Below are 7,279 nucleotides of genomic sequence, written 5' to 3' on the forward strand. Positions count from 1 at the left end.
CCATTCTATAAATAGTACGCTATAAATTTAACATAATAAATTTAAAGTTTAACCTGTAAAAAACAAACAAAAAAAGCAATCCTTCAGTGGCCTCTGTAATGGGTTTGTTTTGTTGCCATTATTATACACTTCAGAACCACTGACTGGAGATGAGGAATCCCAGGGATCTGCCATCAGAAAAGTGTGCATTTAATTGGTCTTAATTGCCTCTGAAAACATGCAGAGGCCATTAAGAGTCTGTAGCCCCAGTGCTTGGGAAAAAAAAACTCTGGAGTTAATATTTTCTCAGGGGATACCCATAACAAGATTATGTACATGACGATATCCACTAATTGGTAAGATGTCTGCATTGATCTATGAAGTCATTGAATGATAAAAACATTTTGCTTGAGGGGTGAACTTGTTTTCCAGCCTGAAAGCATGGTCATGCCACGCACTAAAATGTTGTAATAAAAGCATTCCCAGTTTCATCCGTTTGACCACACTTCTCAGTAATTTGATTGCCCTTCAACTATTACTGTGATGTCACCTTTCAACACTAGGGGGAGGTAGAGCACTTCAGAGCTCAAGCGTGAACTTCTTTATATTAAATCTGCTCAAAGGAGATGCATAATGTAAGCAGTGTAAAGCCTTCACATACCGTATGTGGTCACATGAGAAGCCCAGAAATAAACTGGCATGCAATTAACAAGTATTTTATTTATTTATTTTTTTTAATACAATGGTTGATGCTTATTGGTGGATGATGATAGTTTAATGATAGGGTAGAATGAACTACATAAGAAGGGCCTCCAGTGTGTGAGCCAATGGCTTTGTGACACATTTGGCATGATGTACTCTGTTTTTAACCGTGCATGTTGTATTCTGATACATGGAATCGCAATGGTGTATTTCTGTAGAGCCTGGGGGTAGATGATTACAGGTGAGTACAAATGTGATTCACCTGTGTATCGCTCATGAGTAGGCCAGTCTGCCTAACTCTGACCTGAACAGGATTTGCTCATGGTAGCTGATATTTAGTTGCCTGGCAACTGCTGGGCTTATTCTGCATGTCCTTCTGCTTTAAAGCACGTTGGGTAAATCCCCTGCAGGTCGCTGGGCACCTGAGAGTCTCGTTTCATGGGCCAGTGCATGGCTAACAGAACACAGGCTTCACCTGCATGGACTTTCAACCTCATCTTCCCTTTCTCTCTATTTTTCACTCTGCCCCACTTTCTCTCTTCCCCCACTCTCTGTTTTTCCTCTCACTCTCTCTCTCATTAATGCATGTGACCAATTCAGTCTTATTTGCCTAAAGGAACTAAGCATTGAGCACATAAAAATGAAAGTTAGCCGACTTCGGAAAAGCGGTAGACCTGAACATTTTAACCATTAAGTTGTCAATTGGGGAAAATGTGAAATGACTGGTTTAATTGTGCATGAAGGCAAGTGGAAACACTTGTGTAATTTGCAGAAAACATTACCAGCAGATCTTGGTTGCATCAAGAAAAATGAAATATTTTGGCGTGTAAATGACTAATTAAATCATTACTGCTGCCATTGTTTGAGTGTTTGCTGCAATCACGTTTGATGGCATGTTTTAGATAAAAGCAGCTCAGGTAAAACATTGTTTTTCGTATACTAATGGCATATTCACCGTGACAGAGTAAGGCCTGATGGCTGACTGTGACAGTCTGACTCTCACACACAATTGTCAGGTCCCTAATCATCATGTAGTGTGCCAAATATCTGTGGTACTCATGGACCAATTTCTAGTATTTCTGGACCAATCTGTGGTACTTATGGACCAAACAATGGTGCTCGTGGTTTGATCTATGGTACTCCTGGACCAACCAGTGGTTCTCATTGTTGAATCTATGGCTTTCACGGACCAGTCTATCGTGGTCATGGTTTGATCTATGGTACTTGTGGACAACTGTATTGTTCTTCATTGTGTGATGTTAGCTATTCATGGCCCAATTAAGTGGCAGCCAGGGACCACTGTAGAAGCAATGAGATGAAAATAAAGACGGTGAATGTGAAATGTGCGCAAGCTGTGGTGTGGAAAACAGCATCCACTGCAATGGAGCCCAGCTCCGCTCTTCCTTATTTTTATTAAAGAGCTCAGCACAGTGTGCCCTCTGGCACGGGAGGCATTTGGGTGTGCTTTAATGCGGTCAGGTGAGGATAGTGAAGCTGATATAATGGGCTCATATCAGAGAGTTCTGCCCTGGTTGCTGCAGGTAAATTCAGTCTAAAAGACGGCTTTAGCCTGGACTGGTCCAGGATTGATCAAAACCAGATGGAAACCCGGAGCAGGTAGACTGGGTCTGTCATTTGTATTCTATAGGGCTGAGTGTTGCCATTTCTAAAGGCCGTGATAATGACCACCCTGTGGTTAAGGGACTGAGGGCCCCTTTCTCCATCTGGAGTCACACCTTTGTCCAACACTCACTATGGATTCCAGCAAATATTTTATGCACTAGTATGTAAAAATGTGTCAAAATTGTGTTTCCATTATATCATAGATCTGTAAAAGAAGTACTACTAAATATATAGTACATAATATGACTAACTGTACAACATAATATGTATTTAATAATCGCAAGGATCACTGCATTACAAAGCATGTGCAATCCAGACCAGTTTTATTTGGTCTTTATGTGCATTTTGAAATATGGAAATGGACGATATAGAAATACACAAATGTTGTTCGGAGGGCATACCCGCTTGTAGCCGTGTCTGTGTGCGTGGCCAGCCCTGGGCTCAGGTGTAGCGGGAGCGGGGCTGTTAGATGGGTCCCCCGGGTCAGAGCGACTGATTGGCGGTGGCCGAGGTTAGTGTCTCCCACTCCTTTGCTGCAGTGGCGATGGATGAAAGGCATATAAATCCGGTTAATAATTAATGTCCTCAGGCCTCTTGTGCTCTGTTATCATTGCCTTTAATGCTGCTTGTAAGCCTCCTTTGAGAATGGCGGCTTTTTTTTGTCTCTTGTCCGTTTCTGGCTCGCTGCGAGCGCTGTCTGCTTTGTGCTGGAAATGCAGGATTTGCGCGTTTCCTAAGGGGAGATTCGGGCCTGGCTGTATTGCGGATGTGAAGGACCTCGTTGTGCGCGGAGTTTATTTTTTGCTTTTCTTCTCCGGCTCCTCTGTTCCTGAGAGTGACCCCGACTCAGGTGGTCATACCCCACCATCTGCTGAGAGGGGAGGAGGGGAGGAGGAAAAGGCAGCGATCTTTCCTGCGGACAGGTGTGCGGGTGAGGGAGCAGGAAGAGCCCACAGCTCTGCAGCCCTTTAGCCTGGCCTGTAGGCCACACCCATGCTGGTGTACCTACCTGCCTGCTTTAAGGTGGGGAGGCAGTAGCTCAGAGCAGAATTTAGCTGTGCCTGTGAGGGAGAATGCAGAGATCTGTGTGCTCAAGGTTTCTGAGAGAGAGAGAAGAAAAGAGGCATTTTCTCTACGTGAACAACTTTATTCAGCACCAGGGGGACCCAGGCCGTGGGGCTACTGACCTGTGTGTGTGCGCACGATCAGCCCTGGTGCATGCTGGGATACGCATTGAGAAACTGGAGAGGACCTTGCAGCTTTCATTAAAGCTGATCATCAATTGTGTTAAGAGGTCTTGTAAGTGATTTGTAATTCAAAAGGTTTTAGAGATTCATCTTTTCTTTTTTTAATATAAAAAGGACTCAACCAATCATGATAGAAAGGTCATCCAATGGTTTTCTGTGCCTGTGTGGTAACCTGTGTGTGCTTCTCATGTGCTTACTATCCCTCATCCATCCGGGCGTTTCCATTTTGCGTTCACCACGTGTTGCCCCTTGAGCTCAGGAATGTGCAGTCTGCCCCATGTCCTGGTGCAGCTGCGTGGGCTGTTGGCCGTGTTCCAGTCGGGGTTGGCCAAAATTCCATCTCAGTTGAGTCATTTAATAAATTTGGATGGATTTAAATTGAATTCATAAATTGGAAAAATCTGTCAATGTTCTGCACGGATTTATTTTCCCAACAAATGAGCATTTGGAATTTTGATTGGGTTGAAGTGGAGCCGAGCACAGCTCTGGGTTGTGTACTTCGTTGGGGGGCGTTAGCCTGTCAGGCTGCCCCGTGCTCAGGTTTAGGCGTTGACTGTAGGCAGATCACTTCCTTTGTCTCTGGATGTGTGTTGGAGGGCGTGTCAGTGGGCGGCGGCTTCACTTATGGACGTGTCAGTAACAGCGTCCCACTGAGATCAACCGTCACAGAGTGGACCCAGCCATGGCCCTGCTGGCAGTCTCTGGAAGATGAGTCAAGCCTTCAGCAGTGACTCCCCCTGTGAGCCCCCTGGTGCTCATTGGCTGATGACACACACATCCGTGATGTCATCAGTGAGAGCTGGCAGTGACTCCCTAGTACCTCACCCATCAGTAGTGTTGGGAATTTTGATTCTTTAAAATTAATTGGCACGTTCAAGGCAGTTCAGCAAAATGAATCAAACTTTCGAGTGTTTAAGTTGTTCTAGTTACTTTCTCAGACTTTTTGAATCATAACCATGAATGGGAACATTCATTGTATTGTCCAATGATGGAAGCAAAAGGGAGATGTGCAACCTTGGTTAGATAGTGAATGACTGAAAAAGCAGTCTGTTTGCTGGACTCTACATCTGCCATTATTTTCGTACAATAAACACAAACGCACACAACAAATATCATTGATCCAGTTTTTAGTGCTTAGACCCAATAGATGGAGTAAAATGGATCACTTTCTACTATGCACAAAAACAAAATTATTGATTTTATCATAGAAAAACTTTAGTTTTTTATTATTAATGACATGAACAGTTTGTCATATTTAATTTCAGATCGCAGTATCTGCAGAAATGTAACCCTTACATGTAACACAGAAGATGTCATCACTCTGTCATCTGTCATGGCACCATCCAGATATAGTATTTCTGAATGGCATAATAAACATGTTCCTTATTGCAGGTCATTATATTTTTTTTATATGGGTGAAAGCAATGGTTTTTGTCCCATATCATCAATTGCCCATAATTGCACAATTTGTAGTATTGTGTAATCATAATTAGAGTAATTATATTGTTGGGTTTCAGTGGGGATTGAACTTCTGTGTTAATGTTTTTTTTTTTTTTTTTTTTTTGCACAGTTTGAAAACATGTTTCCTAGGCTGCAAAATGCATTTGTTTGTTATGGTGTTATTGTTTATCTTGGACACAGTTAAGCCTGTTTTAGTCTCAAAGAAAGGTTTTCCCCCTTGATTTTTAAATTTGAGAAATCTCCAAGTTCTCAAATACTTCGCAATATTTTCACTAAGTTATCAAAGAAAATAAACGCCCTTGTTTCCCCCAAATATAGTGGGTTAGGGGCATTGTTTCAACCTAAACTTCAATGTGAACATTCATGTGTACATAATTGAGAGGAATCTGTCTTATCAACATTTTTACTAAAATCATATATATCTGAGACAAAGGCATGATTGATAAATCTGAACACTTATGTGCATATGAAATTTCAGAACTCTGTATGAATGCACGTATTTTATTTTTGAAAGAATTGATGGAGACTAGCAGCCCCATTTATCTACGTTTGTGGAACTTGTTCAGAAGTTGTTAAATCCGTACACAGCTTGATTAAAATAGATTTAGACACTCTGTGACAGAAGGAGTGGTGGCATTGTTGGCTGGGTGTGAAAGCAAACACAGATATATAGCTATAGACTGTGAAAGTACTCAACGTGCACCCTGTTGTGTGGAAGTTATTTGTCGATATTGAGCAGATCAGTGCACCAGTACCATTTTTATTCTCATTCTGACTTCTGTAGAACTGTTTAAATGGAGTTGCACACTCACTTGCTCATGCAAATGAGCGCACGCACCCCCAGACTTGTAATAAAAATCTGTTTTTGGAGAAAAGCTATCAAAATTTGCCATCTTCCCCCACAAGTATAAATTGTTCTAAAGATCAGGCTGAAATCGAATGGCGATCTGCCAGTGTCACAGACTGGGGAAGTCTTCTCTTCGGTAATAGGTTTTTTGATCTGAGCATTAAAAAGGGCGAACCTGAGGAATAGCACATTAAATCAGTTCTCATGCACTCTACCGCAGTTTGGCCAAGTTTAAAATACCACTGTGTTTTGTATTTCAGTAGCGTTTCTACCGTGTCATAATGATGCATGGAAATTCATCCCAATTTCCTGTTCCACATAATTTTCCCATTGTGCGTAATAGATGGAAAGGGGAAGGCAGATTTTAATTTCAGAAGATTCACAGTAACAAGTCAGAGATTTGATGTTCATTTCAGAGGTGTAAAATGATGGTGTTAGGGTTGGCAGTGAGACCACAAGTTGGCTCCAATCCAAGAATGCAGTGCAGAATAATTACATGAATGAATAAGACATGCATGCACACATATGCACACACTCACGCACACGCACATACACAAATCATTTATAAAGGCAACAAACACAATTACCAGGCAGATTTCATAGTATATTTCAACTTGGACTCGAATCGCAAATAACATCCTCTCCGGGTGTCACATTTAGAGCAGAATCGAGCCGCCATTACATTCATTTCAGAGATGTGCTTTCGTAGAGCAGCTTAAAATGTAAGAGAGCATAAGTGCTTGCTCCTTATATGAGCACCAGGGCCAAGCCAGGCTAGCAACATTCCCCGCCCAGTGAGGGTAAATGTTACATGGCTAGAGCTCTAAATGTCCATTACCTACCCTAACCCAGATGGGAAATTCAAATCAGGAACGCATATAGATTTCATGCATTAACCCAAATTAATTGCATAATAGATGAGTGATGACGGTAGGGATGGGATGGTAGCCAAGATGAATGGGACAGAAATGGTGAGATTGACAAACAAGCATCTGCAGTAAAAAAATGTATATGAAGACTTAAAAAATGAGTACATTTTGTATTAATTAAAACAGGTATTATGTTACATTTGTGCTTCAAGCACAACAGTGGTTGGACTGAATAATCCCTCGTTTGCATCTCTTATATGTCTGCATGTCCTTGGCTGATGATGCCGGTTTTTGCAAATAATCCCTGAGAACCTCACTGCCTATCTGAATAATGTGCGGGGGAACCTAACCCGACGACTGCATCGAACCGACGGGAGTCAAGGTTGGGAGAGGGAGAAAGGGAGGGGGAGAGAGAGAGAGAGAGGGGGAACAGACAAGGAGGGATAAACACAATGAGCGGATTTGCAGAAGCACTTATTGATCTTTGCTGGAGTGCATGAGCCAACGGTTGATACGCAAACAGCAGCGCGGAGAGGCAGTCCACGCCAGGA

The sequence above is a fragment of the Anguilla anguilla genome, chromosome 15 (genome assembly GCF_013347855.1).
Source record: "Anguilla anguilla isolate fAngAng1 chromosome 15, fAngAng1.pri, whole genome shotgun sequence".
NCBI lineage: Eukaryota > Metazoa > Chordata > Actinopteri > Anguilliformes > Anguillidae > Anguilla > Anguilla anguilla.